This window comes from Symphalangus syndactylus, chromosome 21, assembly GCF_028878055.3.
Source record: "Symphalangus syndactylus isolate Jambi chromosome 21, NHGRI_mSymSyn1-v2.1_pri, whole genome shotgun sequence".
NCBI lineage: Eukaryota > Metazoa > Chordata > Mammalia > Primates > Hylobatidae > Symphalangus > Symphalangus syndactylus.
Genome location: NC_072443.2, coordinates 49,127,484 through 49,150,788, shown reverse-complemented (window position 1 = coordinate 49,150,788; position 23,305 = coordinate 49,127,484). Strand labels below are relative to the sequence as shown.

General features: G+C 36.3%; 1 protein-coding gene and 1 pseudogene across 14 annotated transcripts in view; one reads left to right on the top strand and one right to left on the bottom strand.

The window, feature by feature from the left end:
• The window catches only part of ZNF148 (zinc finger protein 148), a 144,632-nt gene that overhangs the window by 62,340 nt on the left and 58,987 nt on the right, over positions 1 to 23,305 (top strand). The window contains exon 2 of one of the 14 annotated variants that reach the window (XM_063630193.1): positions 21,188 to 21,320. The exons of the other annotated variants lie outside the window; for them this stretch is intronic. The gene's annotated coding sequence lies outside the window, so the exon portion shown is untranslated. The remainder of the gene's footprint in view (positions 1 to 21,187; positions 21,321 to 23,305) is intronic. 14 annotated transcript variants of the gene reach the window in all.
• On the bottom strand, positions 1,693 to 2,183 carry LOC129471607 (deoxyuridine 5'-triphosphate nucleotidohydrolase, mitochondrial-like; annotated as a pseudogene).

Here is a 23,305-nt window from a genome sequence, read left to right as displayed (position 1 = left end):
AGATATTTTATTTAACTTCTAGGTTTCTCCTTAAAGAGTAAAACATTTGAATCTTCAACATAACTAGAAAAATATCACACATTCAAGGGTTTTTCCTTCAAATTCTGTAATTCTTGCCTTCTTAAATTTTTCTAATATGCTCCTATTCTCTGTTCTCTTTGCATCCTCCGCTTGCTTGATCTGTTTATCTTTTTAAAGTATGTCAGCCCTTTACTCTTTCCTATCTACCCCAGACATCATTTAAGATGTTTCGTAAGCACCCGTAGGTTTTTCCTTCTTCTATCTTTATTTTTACCCAATAATCAGTGAAACCACAACCATCATGTAAATTCTTGTCTCTTCTTTCTGTGGTATCAAACCTGGGTTCCTTTCAGTTCATCTAACATATACTTTTTCTTTTGCTTTAGGACTTTAATATATCCTGCTTGAGATATTACCCTCAGTCATACTTCATACCTGTTTTATAACCTCTAGATAGTGCTCCATCATCATCAGCCTGTCACTTCTCTTGACACTAGGTTGAGTCCCTATGCTAAGGACTTGTGATTTACTTGTACGATGTTTCTCTGATGGATTGTAGACTCTATAAGGACAGGAGTTTTGTCTTACTTTTCACTGTAGTCCAGGTGTTGGCACATGGTGTGAATGAGTGGATAACTACTTGTAGTTGTGCTCTAATACATACGTTCACCAGCTTTACCTAGCCCATTGCAGTAACTTTTTCCTCTTTAGCCTGTTGATGTAATGGATTACATTAGTTGATTTTTGAATATGGAAGCAACTTTCATACCTGGAATAAATCCTGCTTGTTTGTGGTATATAGTTCTTTTTAGATGTGGTTGGATTTGATTTGATCATATTTTGAGGATTTTTACATTTGTGTTCATAAGAAATATTAGTCTCTCGTTTTCTTGATGTCTTTGTCTGTTTTTGGTATTGGGTAATGCTGGTCTCAGAATAAATTAGCAAGTATTCCCTCTGCTTATATCTTCTGGAAGAGATTGTAGAGAATTGATGTAATTTCTTCCTTAAATGTTTGGTAGAATTCACCAGTGAACTGCTTTGGGTCTGGTGCTTTCTGTTTTGGAAAGTTATTGTTGATTTGATTTCTCCTATAAATATAGGTCTCTTCAGATTATCTAATTCTTCTTGTGTGAGTTTTGACAGATTGTGTCTTCCAAGGAATTGGTCTATTTTGATAAAGTTGTCAAATTTGTGGGAACAAAATTCATAGTATTGTTTTATTATCCTTTTAATGTCCAGGGGTTTATAGTGATGTCCTCTCTTTCATTTCTGGTATTAGTAATTTGTGTTTTCTCTTTTTTTTCTTTTTTTCTTGTCTTAAGACAGTAATTTAAAAAAAATTACTGTCTTAACAATTCCCCTTTTTTTGGTGTAATATTTACTAAGTTAAATTACATAGGGTTTTTTTGGGTCTGTAATTGATGTACATTTGATTTTAAAAAGACACTGTCTTATATCAGGACAAAGCAGATTTACATACAACTATCAGCAGAAAAACAGAGTTTCTGTGTGATCTGAACAGAGGTACTCTTTTCCTTGATCATAAGAAAATGCAGTATTTTTAGAAGGTAAACCTGTTAAGATTACAGAAGTTTTACCAAAATGCTTTAAGCAAAAACTCTTTAAGAAAAAGGTATGAGTTCTCATTTTCTATTCTTGGCATAAATTTTAATTCTTTCTAGTAGAACCTAATGCTTCTGAATGCCTTTCAGCATCATCCAAAGCTTGAACTTCTATTTCTGGATTAAAAATTCATTCACAAATGAGCTGTGCAATACGATCACTTTTTCTGACTTTAAACTTTTCTTTGCCAAAATTAAACAGTACAGCACCAACATTTCCTCAGTAATCTTCATTTATGACACCAGCTCCTACATCAATAAAGTGTTTTGCAGCCAAGCCAAACTGTGGAGCCACTCTTCTGTAACACCCAGAAGGAAGAGCTATCTGAATGTCCATTTTCACTAGAGCTTTCTCCATAGGTGGTATTGTATCATCATAGGCACCATTGAGGTCATAGCCTGTGTCCTGTGTGGATCCCTGAGTCAGGGTTGTGGCCTGCTCAGAGAGTGGGGCAAAATGGAGCTGCATGCTGCCCTCCTCTGCAAACCAGCCTGTTTGCTGGGGGTAATGGTGGGTGTCTTTTCAGAGCAGGGCATGGCAGAGTGAGAATGCGAGCAGAAGAGAGAGCAACAATTTTTAAGTGTCCATTTTAGTAGTGCAAACTGTATTGACATTGTTGTACAACAGATCTCTAGAACTTTTTCATCTTGCAAAACTAAAACTGAAACTCATGTTCGAACATCTCTGCATTTCCCCCTGCCCAGTGGTAGAGGCTTGCTTATTTTATTGATATTTTCAAAGAAACAGCTTTCAGTTTTCTTGATTTTTTTTTTTTTGCTCTATTTCCTATTTTCAGTTTCATTTATTTCTGCTCTAATTTTTATTATTTTTTTTCTGCTTGTTTCGGATTTATTTGCTCTTCTTTTTCTACTTTCCTAAAGTGGAAGCATATTCATTTTAGATTTTTTGTTTCTAATATATGCATTCATACTATAAATTTTCCTCTAAGCACTGCTTTAGCTACACTGCATAGATTTTGATAGTTGTATTTTATTTTCACTTAGTTCAATATATTTTAAAATTTCTGTTTAAGATTTCTTCTTTGGACTGGGTGTGGTGGCTCACGCCTATAATCTCAGCACTTTGGGAGGCTAAAGTGGGCAGATTACTTGAGCTCAGGAGTTTGAGACTAGACTGGGCAACATGACAAAGCCCCATCTCTACTAAAAATACAAAAATTAGCCGGGCATGGTGGCATGCACCTGTAATCCCAGTTATGTGGGAGGCTGAGGCATGAGAATCACTTGAACTCCGGAGGCAGAGGTTGCAGTGAGCCAAGATTGCGCCACTGCACTCCAGCCTGGGTGACAGAGTGAAACTCTGTCTTAAAAAAAAAAAATTCTTTGAACCATTATTGTTTAGAAGTGTGTTGTTTAATATCCAAGTATTTTGAGATATTTTCTAGCTACCATTCTGTTATTAGTTCTAGTTTATTTCTGTTGTGGTCTTAGAGCAGACACCGTATGATTGCTATTCTCTTAAGTTTGTTAGATTGTATTTTATGGCCCAGAATATTGTCCACCTTGGTGAAATGTTATGTGGGAGCTTGAAAAGAATGTGCATTCTGTTTTTGTTAGATGAGGCAGTCTATAGATTGCAATAGACTGACATTTTTATTGGACTGACAGTGGCCTGAGCCTTCTCCAGTGTATCTTTCAGATAGTTTCTACAGTGATCTTTCCAAATGAGATGTATACATGTCATTCCCTTACTGAAACTTCTCCAGTGGTTCCTCATTACTAAACAGTAAAATGTACTTTTTTGCATGGGCAGAAATAGCCATCATAATCCCGTCCCTTATCCAACTTTTTTTTAAACTGTAGTTCAGCCCCTTTCCCCACCATTTTATGCTTTAAGCATATCAAATTAATTTAGTTGCCTAGGTCCACTATGGTTTTTTTCTGTTACTTTTGTTCATGTCATATATGCCTATAATATTATTTATTTGGCAATTTACTGTTATTCACGTTTCACCTTAAAAGATGTCTCTTTCTTGTGATTTCATTGTGGTAACTATAATAACTCTGCATTTCTTTGCTTGCAAGACTGTCTTGTCATTATATTTTAAGGTATTTTTTTCTGTATCCTGCCTTTAAATTTTATGTTCTCAATACCTGGGTTATAGTAGGCAATCAGATTTTTTTTTGAGTGAAAATATACATTCTGTTTTTAATTGAGGAAAAGTTTAAAGTGAAATGTTCAGATTCTGAGTCCGTCGTTCAGAGTTTTGACAACTGCATAAACTTGTATAGTCCATAATCCATCAAGATACCGAATGTTTTTGTCATCCTGGGAAGTTTTTTTGTAATTCTTCCCAGTCAATTCCTCCACAACAGTTGTTCTGATATTTTTTCTTCATAGATTGTCATTGTCCTTGAGAACCTCATGTAAATGGAGTTATATGTAACTCTTGTGTCTGGCTGCTTTTGCACAACATGTTTTGGGATTCATCCATGTTGGTTGAATGTATCATTCTTTTTCCCTATTGATTAATGTTTAGTCATTTTAATTAATATCTTAAAATTTGTTCATTCATTCTCCTTTTTGTGGTTGTGTTGTCTCTTACTTTCAATTACTATGAATAAAGTGGTTAAGAAAATTGTTGTACAAGTCTTTTTTCATTTCTCTTGGTACGTGTTTGTGTAAGTCTTATTTCTTGTGGGTTTTCATTGATGGACCTAGTGTCCGTCTTTAAATCAGTGTCACACTTTTGATTGCTGTATCTTTTATAGTAAATCTTGAAATCAAATTGTGTAAGTCCTCCAATTTTGTTGTTCTTTTGTAATACTGTAGTGACTATGTTAGGTCCTTTGCATTTTCATATAAAGTATGGAATCCACCTTTTAGTTTTGTTTTTTTTTTTTTTTTTTTTTTTTTTTTTTTGAAAAGCCAACTGATTCTGATTGAGATTGCATTGATTCTGTATATTGACTTGATACTAACCAACATCTAAACAATAATGGCTCCCAGTCCATGAACATAGTACACCTTTACTTTTATTTAGGTTTTCTTTATTTCAGCATTGTTCTGTAGTTTTCAGTGTAAAGTTATTGGGCACATTTTGTTAATTTTATCCTTAAGTATTTCATGGTTTTGGTTGGATGCTATTGTAAATGGTATGTTTTAAAATGTCAAATTCTAATTGTTACTTTCTAGAATATAGAAATGCAGTTGATTCTTTTTATATTGACTGTGTATTCTGTGACTTTGTTATCTTTACTGATTAGTTATAGTAGTTATGTTGTAGATTCCTTAGATTTCTTCACTATTGTATTGTCCATATGTTTTACTTACTTTCCAATCTGTATCTCTTTTATTTCTTTTTCTTATTGCACTGTCTGGGGCCTACAAAACAATGATGAATAGAAGCGATGCAAGTAGACATGTTTGCTTTGTTCCAGATCTTAAGGGGACTGCATTTACTCTTTCATCATTAAGAATCATGTTAGGGGCGGCCGGGTGCGGTGGCTCAAGCCTGTAGTCCCAGCACTTTGGGAGGCCAAGGTGGGCGGATCACGAGGTCAGGAGTTCGAGACCATCCTGGCCAACATAGTGAAACCCTGTCTCTACTAAAAATACAAAAAAATTAGCAGGTCGTGGTGGCGAGCGCCTGTAGTCCCAGCTACTCAGGAGGCTGAGGCAGGAGAATGGCGTGAACCTGGGAGGCGGAGCTTGCAGTGAGCCGAGATGGTGCCACTGCACTCCAGCCTGGGGGACAGAGCCAGACTCTGTCTCAAAAAAAAAAAAAAAAAAAAAAAAAAAAAGAATTATGTTAGGGGCTGGGTGCAATGGCTAATGCCTGTAATCTCAGCACTTTAAGGGGCCAAGGAAGGCAAGGGATTGCTTGAGTTAAGGAGTTCAAGACCAGCCTGTGCAACATGGGGAAACCCCATCTCTGCCAAAAAAAAAAAAAAAAAAAATTATCTGGGCATGGTGGTGTGCACCTGTAGTCTCAGCTACTTGGGAGGCTGAATTGGGAGGATCACCTGAGTCCAGGAGGCGGAGGTTGCAGTGAGCCAAGATCACACCATTGTACTCCATCCTGAGTGACAGAGTGAGACCGTTTCAAAAAAAGAATTAGGTGTAGGTTTTTCATAGATTACTTTTATTAGGTTGAAGTGTTCTTCCTAGTTTGCTGAGACTTTGTTTAAAAATCGTGAGTGGTTTGGGAGGCCGAGGTGGGCAGATCACGAGGTCAGGAGATCGAGACAATCCTGGCTAACAAGGTGAAACCCTGTCTCAACTAAAAAAATACAAAAAATTAGCCGGGCATGGTAGCAAGCACCTGTAGTCCCAGCTACTCGGGAGGCTGAGGCAGGAGAATGGTGTGAATGCGGGAGGTGGAGCTTGCAGTGAGCTGAGATCGCACCACTGCACTCCAGCCTGGGCAACAGAGCGAGACTCCGTCTCAAAAAAAAACAAAAAAAAAACAAAAAACACGTGAATGGATATTTAACTTCATCAAGTACTTCTGCATCGATTGAAATGATCATATGAATATCCTGTCATTATTCTCTTAATATGGTGAATTGTGCTGATTTTCAAATATTAAATAGCTCTTGGTGTTCCTGGGATAAATCACACGTGGTCATGATGTGTCATCCTTTTTTCTTGTTGAATTCAGTTTACTAATTTAAACATTTGTATGTTTATGAGAGATATTAGTGCATGGTTTAATTTTTTTTTTGGAATAGCTATGTCATTTTTAGGTATAATGGCCTCATTGTAAATGGGTTAGGAAGTGTTTCCTTCTCTGTTTTCTGAAAGAGTTTGTGTAAGATTGATATTTTTATCATACATATTTGATAGGCTTTACCAGTAAAGCTAATCTAGAGTTGAGTTTTCTTTGTGGGAAGGGTTTTTGTTGTTCTTTGGAGACAAGGTCTTGCTCTGTTGCCCAGGCTGGAGAGCAGAGTGCAGGGGCACAGTCACAGCTCACTGTAATCTCAACCTCTTGAGCTTAAATGATCCTGCCACCTCAGCTTCCCAAGTAGTTGGGACTACACACACACGTCATCACACCAGGCTAATTAAAATTTTTTTTGTAGAGACAGGGTCTCACTATGTTGTCCAGACTTGTCTCGAACTCCTGGGCTCAAGTGGCCTCCCACCTCAGCCTGTGGGAAGGTTTTAAATTACAAATTTTATTTAAAAAACATAAGTAGGCTATTCATACTAAACATTTTTTCTTGAATAAGTTTTGGTAAATTGTATTTTCTTAATTGTTTAATTGATCAAAGTTCTATTAATATTTTCCTTTGTTGTTTTAAGGATCAATGGTGATTTCTTTTTTCTCATTCCTGATACTGGTATAATAATTTTTCTTAATTAGACTGGGTTGAGATTTACTAGTTTTCGTTGTCTCTTCAAATAGTGAAGTTTCGGTTTTATCGATTTTCACTATTCACTTTAACTTTGTTCATTTTTACTTTTTATTATTTCTTTCTACTACTTTGGTTTTCATTTGCTCTTGTTATCTTAGCTTTTTAAAGTAGAAAGTTTGGTGACTGATTTTAGATATTCATTTTTGACCTAAACATGTGAAGCTCTAAACTTTTTTTCTCAGCATGGCTTTTATTTTTTCATTTTAATTCGATTAAAGATACTTCTAACTTCCTTTGTTATTTCTTTTTGATTCATGAGTTAATTAGAAGTGTTTTGCTTAATTTCTGAATATTTTGAAATTTTCCAGATAATCTTTTCATCATTGATGTCTAATGAGTGTGGTTAGAAAATATATGCTGTATGACTTCTGCCCTTTTAAATTTATTGAGACTTGTTTCAGTGCTTGGCATATGATCTATTTGGTGAGTGTTCTATGTGTACTTGAAAAGAATGTGTATGCTGGCTATGGTTGGTTGGGTTATTTTATAAATGTCAGTTAGGTCAAGTTGTTTAGTTGTATTCACTTTTTCTTTTTTTCTTTTTTTTTTTTGCCCATGCTGGTGTGCAGTGGTGTGATCATGGCTTAATGTAGCCTTCACCTCCTGAGCTCAAGTAATGCTCACAACTCAGTCTCCTGAGCTACCTGGTCTACGGGCACACACCGCCATGCCAGGCTAATTTTAAAATTTTTTTGTAGAGACAGAGTCTCACTATGTTGCCCAGGCTAGTCTCACACTCCTGGGTTCAAGTGATCCTCCTGCTTTCACCTCCCAAAGTACTGAAATTACAGGTGTGAGCCACAACGCCCAGCCAATAATTGTATTCTTTACCTCTTTTATGTACTCACTGAACTACGTGTTCTGTTAGTTACTGGGAGAGAACTGCTGAAGTCCAACAGTTTGTTAGACAAAAGACTCAGTTCAAAATTACATGTTGCATTTAATTGTCATGTTCTTCAGTTTTTGTTAGTCTGGGTTAATTCATCACTTTTGGAATTTATATTTTACATTTATTTAGTAGAATGTCCCTCAGGCCTTACCTGATTTTTTTTCCTCCTTAGAATATTTAAGTTAAGCATCTTTGGCAGGAATATTGTAGGAATAATGCTGTGTTTTCTCGCCATTGCATTCTGACAGACAGCACCTGAGTTTTATTTGCTGTCATTCAGATGATAGTTCACTTTGATCAATTGATACCTTGCAGGCTTTGCTACTATGAAGTTATTCCTTATCACACTTTATTTATCAATATGGAATTCCATATTTATCAATATTCCATTTATATAAATATTCCATTTATCAATATGAAATTTATAAATATTCCATATTTATCAATATGGAATTAGGGTTTTTAAAAATTTGCTGGGTTAAAATCTATTACTGTGATTATTTTAATACTCAGTTTAAGCTTTAGCTAACAGAAGCCTTTTCAAGCTGGTTTTATGTTCCTGGACATATCTCGTCAGTCGTTGAGTACTTCTTTGGTTTTTGGCACATTATGTTCTAGGCTTATCTTGTCCTTTTTCTGCTTCAGTTGAGTCAGCCATTTCTCCAAGGACCCCCTAGTTCATTTTAGTGGAGAATGGTATTTAGAAGCCAAGGTCTGGGTGCTGAACATGCTGCTCCTTGCAGTTGGGGTGTAGCTGCTCCCAGGCCTCTCAATGGACAGAGCTAGAGAATGTATGTATGTATATAATTATATACATTTACATATAGTGCACATATTCCTTTCTATAGTTTCCATATCTGTCAACATTGAAAACCATTAAGTTCCTACTGCTACCTCCCATTACAGTCCAGCAGAGTACATTAGACGATGAGAAACCTGGCTTGTTACCTCAGCATATTTACTTATTTTCTTATTATCCTAACCCCCAATGCAGATGCTCCTAGGCTTCTAAGCCTCACAGGAGTACTTGCTACCCCTGCCCTGTGTGGATACCTTTCTCCTCCTACATGTGCTTTGACAACTTGAACTAGACCTTAGCACCAAGCAGACCCCCTCCTTACGGCACTCTTACTTAGATACACTGCACTGGTCCACACCCACTCTTTGATACTTTCTTCACCCCACTTAGCTTTTGACATGGTGGTCCAGGCTGCCCTTTTCCCACAGTCTAGACTCTTCCTTATGCTGCTTGGGCTCCAACACCTCATGCTGAGCTGCCCTTCTATATGGAGAACCACCTCACCCTGCTTGGGCTTTGACATCTTATATTGGGCCATCCTCCCATGTAGAAGCCCTCTTCTTTCTGTCTGGTATCTGACATCTTGTTTGGCCCCAGCTTGTGGCATTAGACCTGACTGGTTCCTGGAGGATAAGAGGATAGGCAAGAGCAGGAAGGGGAAAGGGACAAAAATCTATCCTTTTTCTTAAACATTTTTTTATTTTAAAATTATATAGATTTATGGAAGGTGGCAAAAATGGTACAGAGAAGACCCCCTGCATCCCTCATCCAATTTCTCCCAGTTGTTACATTTTATATAAATATACTGCAATGTCAAAATCAAGAAATTCACATTGCTACAGTGTATGCCATGTTGAGTACTTTATGCAGCAACCCCTAACCGTTTTTGGCACCAGGGACCAGTTTTGTGGAAGACATTTTTCCACAAATGGGTGGGAGTGGAGATGGTTTCAGGATGATTCAAGAGCATTACATGTATTGTGCACTTTATTTCTATTATTATTATATTATAATATATAATGAAGTGATTATACAACTCACCATAATGTAGAGTCAGTAGGAGCCCTGGGCTTGTTTTCCTGCAACTAGACCGTCCCATGTGGGAGTGATGGGAGACAGTAACAGATCATCATTAGGCATTAGGTTCTCATAAGGAGCAGGCAACCTAGATCCCTTGCATGTGCAGTTCACAATAGGGTTTGAGCTCCTATGAGAATTTAATGCTGCCGGTGACCTAACAGGAGGCAGAGCTCAGGCATTAATGCAAGCAGTGGGGACAGTGTGTAAATACAGAGGAAGCTTTGCTTGTTCACTGGCCGTTCACCTCCTCCTGTGCAGCCGGGTTCCTAACAGGTCACAGCCTGGTACTGGTCCATGGCCTGGGAGTTGGGGACCCTTGCAGCATGTGTAGATTTGTGTAACCACCAAAGCAATCAAGATACAGAACTAAGCCAGGATAACAAAGATCTCTCTGGTGCTACCCCCTATAGTCACACCTCTTCCTTCCATCATTCCTAACCCCTGAATACCCTTAATCTGTTGTTTATTTCTAGAACTTTGTCATTTCTGAGAATGCTATATCAATGGAATCCTACAGGATGTGACCTTTTGGAATTGACTATTTTTCACTCAACATAGTGCTCTTGAGAGTCGTCCAGGTTGTTGCATGTATCAGTAATTTGTTACTGTTTGTTTTGTAGTAGTGTTGCATAGCATCAATGTACCACAGTTTACCGTTCACTTATTGAGGGACATTTTAGTTGTCTGCAGGTTTTGGTTATTAAAAATAAAGCTGCTGTTAACATTTGTGTGCAGGTTTTTCTGTGAATATAGGTATTCATATATCAAGAATAAATACCCTACCATACCCCTATCACCCAGATATAGTCACTCATAACATTTTAGTGTATGTGCTTTATGCTTTTTTGATAAGCATGCCATACGTAAGATCATATTGCTTTTTATGTAGTCTTTTCACTTAACAGTACATTTTCAACTTTTCTCAATTTTGTATTCTTCTGAAACAACTTCAATGTCTGCTTGATAATTCCATTTTTCTGGTAACCCATAATTCAGTCCTTTTATTCCTAATAGATAATGATAAATTTGAGTCCATTCTGAAAATGAATCAATGAAAAGCTGTATTATGCCATATACCAGATGGGCAGAATTTGCAAAGTGTTTGCATAACATTGGTTTATAGTAGAACATAAGAGACATGAGAAATTCTATCCCTTACTTCTTACTTATGGGTTCCTGTTGATAAGGCAGGGAGGTAAAGGGCAGGTCTGGGTTTCATTAATGTACTTTCTTTTTTTTGAGACAGGGTCTTGTTCTGTCACCCAGGCTGGAGTGCAGTGGCATGATTATGGCTCATGGCAGACTTGATCTCTTTGGGTCAAGTGATCCTCTCACTGTTGCTTCCAAAGTTGCTGGCACCACAGTTGTGTGCCACCTTGTCTGGCTAATGTTTACAATTTTTTTCAGAGATGGGATCTCGGTATGTTGTCCAGACTGCTCTTGCACTCCTGGGCTCAAGCGATCCTCCCACCTTGGCCTCCCAAAGTGCTAGGATTACTCGTGTGAGCCACCACAACTGGCCATGAATGTACTTTTTTTTTTTTTTTTTTTTTGAGACAGAGTCTCGCTCTGTCACGCAGCCTGGAGTGCAATGGTGTGGTCTTGGCTCAGTGCAACCTCCACCTCCTGGGTTCAAGCATTTCTCCCTGCCTCAGCCTTCCAAGTAACTGGGATTACAGATGCCCGCCACCATGCCTGGCTAATTTTTCTATTTTTAATAGAGACAGTGTTTCACCATGTTGGCCAGGCTGGTCTTGAACTCCTGACCTCAGGTGATCCACCCACCTCGGCCTCCCAGAGTGGTGGGATTATAGGTGTGAGCCACTGCGCCTGGCTGAATGTACATTTTTGAATTGAAGAGAGAACATTGATCTAGAATAGTATGATCCAGGTCCCCAAAACTGTAGAAACTTAACAGTCCTTTACTCAAGTGTTTTTCTAGATTGTGCTAAAGCCTTTTAAAAATTAATATTGAATGTTAATGATTTTCTTCTTTGATTTGCTCATTCATGTGGAAGGTACAAAGAACTTTATATTAACTTTTTTTGGTTAGTTCAACGCAAAAAATTGAGTTTTTAGTGTTTTAAAATTATTTAAGTTCTGTAGCCTATGTAAACTCGCTAGTGTCTGGTGACATTTGAAGTGTAAGTCATCATTTGTGATAACTGCCAATTTTCAGGATTTATTTTGGCTAAGTCAGTCACTCAGATTTAGCTCAATGGCACTATGTTTTCAGCAGCAAAGTATAGGCCAGCTGTTTCTTATTTTAATAAATTTTATTAATAGTGGTGGGGTCTTGCTTTGTTACCCAGGCTAGTCTCAAACTCCTGGCCTCAAAGCAATCCTGCTGGGACTACAGGCATGAGCTGCCATGCCTGGCCTAGGCCAACTTTTGAACGTCTACATCTTTCTCATTAGAACTTTGTTTTTTAATATTTTAGATATTTAAATTAGATTTTAATAAAATTAATTTTTCAATTCCTTGGTCACACTAGTCACATTTCAAGTGTTCAGTAGTCACATTAGCTAATGGCTTCTGTATTGGATAGCGTAGATAAAGAATATTTTCATCATTTCAGAATATTTTATTAGATAGCACTATATTAGAAAGCCTCTCAACTCAGAAACAAAATTTATTTCAGCAATTAAGAAAAATTATTTGGCTTATCCATTTTACACTTACCAGACCCATTCAGGAGGATTTAGCAAATCATAAATTTTTATGGTCTTTATTTTTTCAGTTTGGTGGCAAGCATGTTAAGAGGAAGGACTTACGTTCTGTATTAGCAAAACAGAGCAAATTGTAATTCACAGTGATGTATGCTGCATTCATCTTCTAGAAAAGTATTGCTTTGTATCACTTGAGTGAAAAGATTTTATAAAGTAGGAACTATCTAAAAAATCATTCTCTAGTCACATAGTGATGTAATAAAATACGAAATATTTCAGGCATGTATAATTCCTTAAAAAATGCTTCAGCATTCATGTAGCATTGTTAGTCATGAATTTTTGTGCTATAAAGCAGCAAGTATAAAATTGCAGGCATACTGTTATGCATTTTCGTGTTTATGATTAATTCATTTAATGACCCAGGAAACTCAAAATATATTTGGCCATTGGTATAAGACCTCTGTTTTGGTTTTTAGTTTTTAAATTTCCTTGAATCCTATCATTAGTTTAGGGAGGATGGTATAGATAATTCTCCCAAATGTTTCATTCTGCAGTCAATAAAAACAATATACAGATGCTAGGGACTGGTGACTTTTTTCCTCCTATTAGAAAAAAAGAATTATTTTACCCATTTCAGTGGCTTTATGGTATTTATTATTTTTGACAGATATTTTGTGCTTTGCTTTAATTGAGGAATTGGATTGCATTTATTGGTGACGAATGATCTTTCAGAATCATTCTGGGAGGTGACAAATCAGTTTGCCTTTGTATTTGTTGGCTTAAATAGCCATTTATAGGATATGTTTCTTCCCCCTCTGGCTAACTTCCAACTTGTTATTTATTATATTATGTACTTTTTCCAAGTCTTTTATAAGTTATACCCAATTCTTAACTACCATTGCATTTCTTTTAAAGTTTATTTGAGGGATTCAGTAGTAGTTTTGGTTTTTGCACTGGCTGTTGGGTCCTTACCTTTTGAAGTGATTGCATTGTTTTTTATTGGGGATATATGTTTCAAGAGGTGCTTCAAAAAATACATTCAGGCCAGGCATGGTGGCTCACACCTCTAATCTCAGCACTTTGGGAGGCTGAGGTGGGCACATCATTTGAGGTCAGGAGTTCAAGTCCAGCCTGTCCAACATGGTGAAACCCTGTCTCTACTAAAAATATAAAAATTAGGCAGGCATGGTGGTGGGCACCAGTAATCTCAGCTACTCAGGAGGCTGAGGCACGAGAATCACTTGAACCTGGGAGGTGGAGGTTGCAGTGAGCCGAGATGGCACCACTGCCCTCCAGCTTGGGTGACAGACTGGGACCCTGCCTCAGAAACAACAACAACAAAACAAACATTCAGATCCTTTTTACCTCAGCGTATTATTTGAATATCATTTTCACAGGTAGTTTAATTGAGCTTGTTTTAAGGAGAATAGATGGTAACTAACTTCAACTCTAGTTTTTTCACAAGATTTTACTGTCATACCACATGGCTCTTTAAAAAAGTGTATTATCTACCAGCGATCATTATTTGGGCAGAAAGCATGGACTGAGTACTATTCCTTTCCTGGTGAGAGTCATGTTTATTGCTTATTATTAATGATTTCAACTCAACAGGCAAGTAGATGAATCAGATTATCTCTTCCAGTAGATTGTTTTAGGGAGTTGACCCAACATGGTCTATTTTTCAGTATCCTCACTTGTTCTTAAGGTTGTTTGACTCAGTTTATATCCTTTTTTCCCCCCTTAAGTGGACATAAATTGTTGGTAGAATATTTCTTTATAGATGACTTTATTATTTTTATTTTTAAATTTTTTATAGAGATGGAAACTTGCTAGGTTGCCCAGGCTGGCCTTGAACTCCTGGCTTCAAGCCAGCCTTTTGCCTCAGCCTCTCAAAGTGTTGGGATTACAGGTGTAAGCCACCACAGCCGGTTTCCAGCTGACTTTAATAACATAACTAGTCTCCTAAGACTCTTGATATAGTTCTATCTGACCTTTGATGTCTAATTCCGTCATCTGGAATTGTGAGACAGTGGTACAGAAGGAGAGTTATGCTCTTAGACTAGTAGTACACCAACTGGAAATCATTTAGGACAGGGTTTGTAGAGTCAGCCTAGCTACATCAGTTTCAGAGAGGTCTACTTTGGTGTTTTTATATTTGTATTTTATTATAAAAGGACTACATGGTCATTATAAAAGTTAAAACAAGGTAGAAGAAATAATAAAGTGAAAAGTAAAATTTCCTTGTTTCCGATGTCTGTCTACTCTCATTCCAAAGAAATAGCTACTAATATTGATACCTTTCTGGAAGTTTTAAATTTATAAAGAAACATATTGTGTGCATGCATTTATGTCTATATAATACATTTTGGATATATAATACATATATTTGGCAGGGCACAGTGGCTCACGCCTGTAATCCCAGCACTTCGGGAGGCCGAGGCGGACAGATCACGAGGTCAGGAGATCGAGACCATCCTGGCTAACATGGTGAAACCCTGTCTCTACTAAAAATACAAAAAAAAAATTAGCTGGGCGTGGTGGCACACACCTGTAGTCCCAGCTACTTGGGAGGCTGAGGCAGGAGAATGGCATGAACCTGGGAGGTGGGGCTTGCAGTGAGCTGAGATCGTGCCACTGCACTCCAGCCTAGGCGACAGAGTGAGACTCCGTCTCAAAAAAAAAAACCATATATTTAATATAAATGTACAATATTTTGTTTTATTACATAAATTGGATAATGTTATTTGTATGCATTTGAAATTTACATTATTCATTTAATGACATATCTTGTGGAGATTTCCATGTTATTGCATGTAAAACTGCCCTTTTAATGAGTGATTAAAGGATATGCCATAATTTATTTAATCACACTCCTCTGTTGATTGACATTTGTTATTACTGGGTTTGTTTGAATGAAATAATTGGAAAGGAGCGTGTGTGTGTGTGTGTGTGTGTGTGTGTGTGTGTATGCATGCACATTTATAACATTGCTCTAGGTATATGTCTTTTTATTGAAATGTAACATTTATACAGAAAAGTGCACAAATCATAAGAGTTCACCTTGATTAAATTTCTCTGAAGTGAACATTTCGTGTAACCACTATCAAGATCAAGATATAGAATCCCTTTTGGTCACGGCACTCCTCTGGTTCCTAAAGATTACTACTACCCAACACTTTGTCATAGTCTATTAGTTTTACCTGACTTTGCATTAGAAATAAGCAGAATCATAGACACTATATACTAAGTATCTGGTTTCTTTATTTTCATTGTTTATGAGATATACCCATGTTATTGCATGTAATTTCTGTAGAATCATCAGTTGGGTGAATTTCATTTATTCTAGTCTAATAGGCATTTAGATTGTTTCTAGATGTTTGGTATTAAGTGCTGCTGTGAATATTCTTGGATGTCACTTGTGTGTGTATGTACTCATTTCTGTTGGTTATATACTTAGAATTGAATTTACTGGATATGCATATGTTCAGCTTTAGTACATACTGACAGAAGTTTTTTAAATTGGTTTTGCCAATTTATAATGATTGCTCTATATCCTTGCTATTTGATCTTGTCAGTCCTTTTGAGTTTAGCCGTTTTGGTGGTATGATAGTGGAATTGCAGTATGACTTAACGTTTCATTTTACTGGTAACTAATGAAATTGATTATCTTTTCATGTTTATTGACAATTTGAATATTATTTTTTAGTAAGGTAGATGTTCATCTTTTGCTTAATTTTCTAGTAGGTTGTTTCTTTCTCTTACAGATTTGTAGTAGTTCTTTATCCACTGGTTGGATGTATGTATTGCAATTATCATTTCTGACTCTGGCTGGTCTTTTTACTCTTTTGGTAAACAGGAGTTAATAAGGTTCGATTTATTGTATAAGTCTTTTCCTTTTGGTATTTTTTGTGTCCCTCTTAAGAAATTTTTTGCCTGTCCCAACATTGTGAAGATATTTTCCTTTTTTAACTTCTGGAGGCTTTGTGGTTTTCCGTTCCCATTTAGATCAGTAATCCACTAATTGATTTTTGCTGGTGATGTGAAGTGTGGAGATTAAGATTTATTTGATAGTTCTGGTTTCTTTCTCAAACTTACCCATAGAGATTTTCTTTCACTTTGCTGGGTTAATGTTTCAGTTTTTAGAACAACTTAGTATATTAAGATAATAATATATTTTTTAAATTAATGATAAGGATTTGTACTAAGACTAGATTTAATATCTTTCTAAGATTGAAAAATGTATAAATTTTAAAACTATAAAGAAGAGAATAAAAATTGTTATAATCTTACGACTCTAGGATAACTGCTCTTAACATACCATTCCTAGCATTTTAATGTTTCTTTTTTTGTTTTTTTTTCTATGTGGGTAGTTGTGTGTTTGCATAAAATTTGCTGTGTCTATATTTGTGTTTGTATAAAATTGTGAAAATGTATTTATCTACATGCCTATTTATATGTATTACTTTACCTTAAACCATGAGCATTTCATCTCGGTCATTAAAAGTCATATTTCTAATATTTGTATGCCATATAGCTGTATTATAACTTATCTCACTATTTCTTTATTATTGGGTATTAGACATTTGCACCCTTTTCTTAGTGTTATAAATAATATTGTGGTGTTGTATATGTGCTTTTTTGTCATGTGAAAGTATTTCTTCAATATAGGTCTCTTAAGGCTTTTATTGTATATTGGCCAAATCGTAGTCTACAAAAGATGACCCTCTAGTAGTGTATGAGAGTCCCAACTTAGTATCATTATAAATAATCTAAAGAAGGAAATATGAAGTATAATTTCTAGATTTGTATATTATATTTAGGAAGAACAGCAACAACTGGACTTTGTCCTGGGTGGAAGGTAGAAAGGAAAACTAAAAAATAGCATTGGCTGGGCATGGTGGCTCACGCCTGTAATCCCAGCACTTTGGGAGGCCGAGGCAGGTGGATCTCTTGAGGCCAGGAATTTAAGACCAGCTTGGCTAACATGGCAAACCCCGTCTCTACTAAAAATACAAAATAATTAGCTGGGTGTGGTGGTACATGTCTGTAGTCCCAGCTACTTGAAAGGCTGAGGCATGAGAATTGCTTGAAACTGGGAGGCGGAGGTTGCAGTGAGGCGAGATTGCACCACTGCACTCCACTCTGGGTGATAGAGCGAGACTCTGTCTTAAAAAAAAAAAAAAAATAGAATCTTTAGATAGGATACTGGGATGATATATTGAAAGGCAGGGAATTTAGGAGGAGGATCTAATGTGAAAGGAAAGATTTTTTTTTTAGGCATATTGAGTTTTAGATATCAAGATGTCTACGTAGAGATATTTTATAGAAATTGCCAATCCTTTGTGTATCCAAGCAATTACACGCCTATTAATTGTATGATAATTAATAACTATATATTCATTTCGTGCTTTAAGGTTTTCAAGGTGCTTTTCATGTAATCTCATTTGATTTTCTGATATAAGATGGATATTATTACTACTACCAATTAACAGATGAGTTTATTATGATACTAAGTAGCATCAAGAACTATTTCATACTGCTCTGTACTGTAGTTAGTACTTTACAGAGTTATCTTATTTAACTCTGTAAAAATCCTATGAGATTTTCCCCTCCAGGTTACAGGTGAGCAAAGTTCGGCATGATTCAATTTTAGTTGTTCAGCCTCACACACTGTTAGTATTACTGTTTGAAACTGGATTTTATTTCTTTGAATTCCCAAGCCTGTGCTTTTCTTGTTTTGTCATACTACTTCTGGAAGCCAAGTTCACCTAGCTAGTAATTGGAAGAGATAGTGTTGAAACCCAAGTCTTCTAATGTTTCATCTAAATATTCTTGGCATTTTTTTTTTTTTTTTGAGACGGAGTCTCACTCTGCCGCCCAGGCTGGAGTGCAGTGGCACGATCCTGGCTCACTGCAACCTCTGCCACCTGGGTTCAAGCTATTTTCCTGCCTCAGCCTTCCAAGTAGCTGGGATTACAAGCGTCTGCCACTGCATCCGGCTAATTTTTGTAGCTTTGGTAGAGACGGGGTTTCACCATCTTGGCCAGCTGGTCTTGAATTTCTGACCTCATGATCCACCCACCTCGGCTTCCCAAAGTGCTGGGATTACAGGCATGAGCCTCTGTGCCTGGCCTATGTTTTTTTTTTTTTTTTAACATTTTATTTTCCTTTAGTAATAATCACTAGGTGTTCTAAAACCACTAGAATTTTTTTCTTATTTTGGAAGCAACCAAACTATAGTTCATATATGGAAAAATACAGTACGTTTCTACAAAAAGCATTTTTAAATAAGTTTGAATAATTTAGATTTATTGAAAAGCAGTCCTGGACTGAAAGGTATTTGATCTTAAGTCCTAGTTTTACAACTTAATAACTTGGGTAAGACACTTACCTCCCTGAAATTTTAGTTTGTTTATTGGTAACACGAGGATAAGAAAGAATTCACAGATCACAATCTTAGGATCTTAGTCACTGGATTCAGAAGACTTTGGTTTAAATTTTATCTTTCTGTCTTAATTAATGTGCTTTTAGGCAAGTAACTCAGCCTTCCTGGGCCTTAGTTTTCTATTTTTTTAATGGAAATTCTTAACATAGTGTTACTGTAGGATTTAATGCAATAGACTTTACAGGCTAGAGACCATGTCTTCCCCATGTATTGTATTAATATCTTCAGCACTTAGGACAGTGCATGATAGTAAATGTCTGATAAATCTTAGTATATGCTGAGGAGGCAGAATCACAAACTCATAAAAATGCCATGTAAATGCTGAGTATTTTTGTAGTTAGAAAAATCAGAGTCTAGTTTAACTTTTCATTTTGCAATAATTTTATACTTAAAGTTGCAGAAATAGTAGAGTTTGCATAAACCTTTCACACAGCTTCCTCTAATGTTAAAACTTATGTAACCATATGGTACAGTTGTCAAGACCAAGAATTTAACATTGGTGAAATACTGTTAAACTACAGACCTTGTTTGAATTTTATGTTTCCCTCCAAATACCCTTTTTCTGTTTGAGGATTCAATTCAGGACCCGCATTTCATTGAGTTATCCTGTTTTTTTAGCCACCTCCAATCTGTTTCAGTTGAACCCAGACTTTTCCTCATCTTTTATGACCTTTATACTTTGATGGGTGTTGGTCAGTTGTGTTGTAGACTGTTTCTTAATTTGAGCTTCTCTGGTATTTTCTCATGGTTAGATTGATGCTCTGCATTTTTGACTCCCCACAGAAGTGATATTGTGTCCCCCTCAGTGCATCATATCGGGGGCACATAATGTAGATAGGTCTTAAAACTGGTGATAGTAACCTTGATCCTTCTTTACTGTGATTATCTGGCAGGTTTCCCCACTGTAGAGTTACTGTTTTTTTCTTTATAATTGACAGATATCTTGGAGGAGATACTTTGAGACCGTTTAAATATCCTGTCTCTCAAAATTTTGCCCACTAACTTTAGCATCTATTGGTGGGGACCTTGTCTGTAATGGTTATTAGCATGATGTTTACCTAATTGTGATTTTGTCTTTTCCTCATTCCTTCTATATTGATGTTCCTTGTAGCTGTCCCATTTCCTCCATTTATTTGTTGTTTTTACTGTTTCATTTTGTATCTGTGGATGTGCATTTTATTCTGTGGGTTATAATCCAGCACTGTTGTTGCTTACGTTCTTGCTCAGATCATTCCATCTTTGGCCATTGGGAGCTCTTTCAGTCTGGGTCTTATGTCCTTTTGACATCCTTTGATCCTTTTTTGAACACTTTAGCGTCTGACATTATGATTTTCTAGAGTCATCTTATATTTTTCCCTGACCCAGCTCTGGGCTCAACCACTTCTCAGAGAACTCTGGTTCTTTTTTATTTGGATAATGGCATTTAGAAACTAAGTTCTGGGTGCTAGGTGTGTTGGGTGTCATTGCTTTTCAGTGACCTCAGCAATCAAGCTAGGAAATACATATATGTCTACTAACCCACACAGGCACACAACATCTATAGTAATTTCTTTATATTAGTGGGGCCCAGGCATCTGTATTAAAAGAGATTGAGTGAAAGAGAGAAAGGGATTGTATAGTTAGGATGTATCTAGATTAGCAGCTCTCAAATGTTCTGGCCGTGGGGTCCCTTTATACTCTTAAAAAATACTGAGGACTCCTCAGAGCTTTTGCTTATGTTGGTTATATGTATCAGTATTTACCATATTCAAAATTAAAGCTGAGAAATTTAAAGTTTTATGTATTAATTTGTCACAATAAAACTCACTACATGTTAGCATGTAACATTTGTAAATAAAAAATAACTCTGTTTTCCAAAACAAAAAATTTAGTGAGAAGAGGGAAATTGTTTTACATTTTTTTGATATCTCTATTATCTGGCTTAATATAACTGGATATAATGCATATCTGTGGTGACATATATTAAGTCTGTAGTGATATCACATTTTAATTAGCCTCTGTAAAATGCCACTGTATACTTTTGAGGGAAAGAGAGTTTTAAAAAGCAGGTACTATTGTGAAAGTAGTTTTGATGTCATGAATGACCTGAAAGGATATAAGGGACCTCAAGAGTCCCCATGCTATGCTGGCTGTTTCTTGCAAGTTCTAAAACATCTCTTAATTACCCTGACCTTTTTCTCATTTTCAGTCTTTCCTTTTTTATTCTCCCGACTTTAAACATAAAGAGTTAAGAACCACTGATGTAGATTTTCTGAAACTGTTACAAAATACAGGCACATATTACTGGAAGGATGGATCCAGAAGAACTGCTATGAAGAAAAGGAGAGAACTTAAATTAGGTGATTTTATGGAACTTGGAAGACTTAGAATTTCCAAGTAGGATAGGGATGGTCAGCACTGTTTCAGGTAAGGTAACTTGATTTGATCAGTTCATCTAGTTAATCTTTAATTATATAAACTGTAAGATGCTGATATAGTAACCAGAGTTTACATTTATAGTGAGAAATGTAATAGGGAAATAGATCAGAATGTCTGTTTCCAACTGTGGCTCTCTGAACTTTTTCAAAAATCAAAGGATAGCTATGGACTTTGCCCTGACAAATGTAGCTCCTTTCAAAATTTTGCATGCAGTCATGGATCAGGCAAACAGGACGGATATAATTCGTGATTCACACAAGCCTATCCATCAGTGTACTGCTTCACCTCCCTGTCCTGTTCTGTGGCTTTGTGAGCTTGGAATTTGAAGTCTTCCTGTTGTCTGGTTACATCAAACTGTTCTTGCAGTTCTGTCCTGGAAATACACATGCAAATTAAAGTTAAATCTTAAATTTCTCCTTTTCTGGACTCCATGAATACCCCCAAATATTGCTGACATTCATTAGACAGTATGTTTACAGTACAGTTAATTGTGTTATACCTTTCCTTTTACATTTAAACTTGTTGTACTTTTAGTCACCTTGATTCAACTTGGGTGTGTCCTAGGCAATATTTTGGAACAGGTTCCTTCTAGTGATAGTTAAACACATCTTTTTTTACACGTCTGTGTATACTACTTTTACTCTCAGAACAACCATTTCTCTAAATTTGGGCACAGTTATTTTATCTCTGTATGCTGACTACAGATTATTCTTTCAAAATGTTTGGCCAAAAGAAGGAATATAGGAGCTGGAAAAATTTTGGTCCACAAGAACTTATAGGGAAAATTTCAGTGTGCTTTTAAGAAGAGAAGTAGCTAGTAGTGTTAGGGAGACTATAAAATAGATAGTGAAGCAGCAGAGCCATGAAAATGGGTGGGAATGGAATCAGGAGTATAGGGGAAAACAGAAAGACCACCTTCCTTTTACTCTACTGGGTTGGAAGATGAGTGAGAATACCAAAATTTGAAATTGAAAATTGATAGGAACATGTGACTCCAGAAATGGAGAGAAATGATGGTAAGGTCATATCCTTCTGCCAAGTACCTTAGGTCTTTTCTGTAAAGCGGATCATACAGAATTTTGAAAGCTGAGCTGGGGAGCTGATAATCTGTTGCCAATTCCTCACTGAGGAAATGATAAGGAAATAGTTTTATATTAATTTATTTGTAGAAGAATACATTGGGAGATGATAATGCTCTAAGTCAGTGAGGTTGGTATGGTTAATTGGAGGGAAGTGGATGTCACTGGGTGTGGGTGCAAGATGTTGAGAATGAAGAGAAGAAAGAGTCTAAAATGATTCCAAGGAGTCAGTCATCTTGTTTGGAAGGTGGGGAGAAGGGGTAGACCAAAATTTGCAACCGTAGTGAAATACTTATTCATCACATTATGTCTGGCAACATTATTTTAGGTACAATTTATATTTGTTACATCGCTTATTATCATTATTGAAACTAGATGAAGTTAAGAAGAGTAGCAAATTTGCAAGAAAAAATTAAAAGGGGGGATATATGTGCTAAACTTGCAGCTGTCATTGTCTGTTGTTTCATCCCCAAAGCCTGATGCAGTTATTTCACATTGTCTTTATTTCTCCCTTTGAATGTCTACCCTTATTCTCTGTTCCGTTCAGTTAGAGTATGACACATGTGCTGTCTGTATTAGGTTTTTTTTTTTTTTGGTAATGCATCAGAACTCTGCACGTACATTTTAAGACCTTTGAAAAGGAAATCTGATATTTAGAATGTGCTTAATATCTAGAATGGCACTTTGCACATATTACAATCTCAGTAAATGTTTTTGTTACAGTGTTTTAGCCTGACAGAGCAGGCACTTAATAGCCGTTGAATGAGAAAATGAATGACAGCTATTATAAGAAATACCAACAGAGTATCTTACTTTAAAATATCAAAACAGTATACATGTACATGAAATAGTTAAATATAAAAGTAAGACTTTATTTTGGGGTGAGAAATAAGT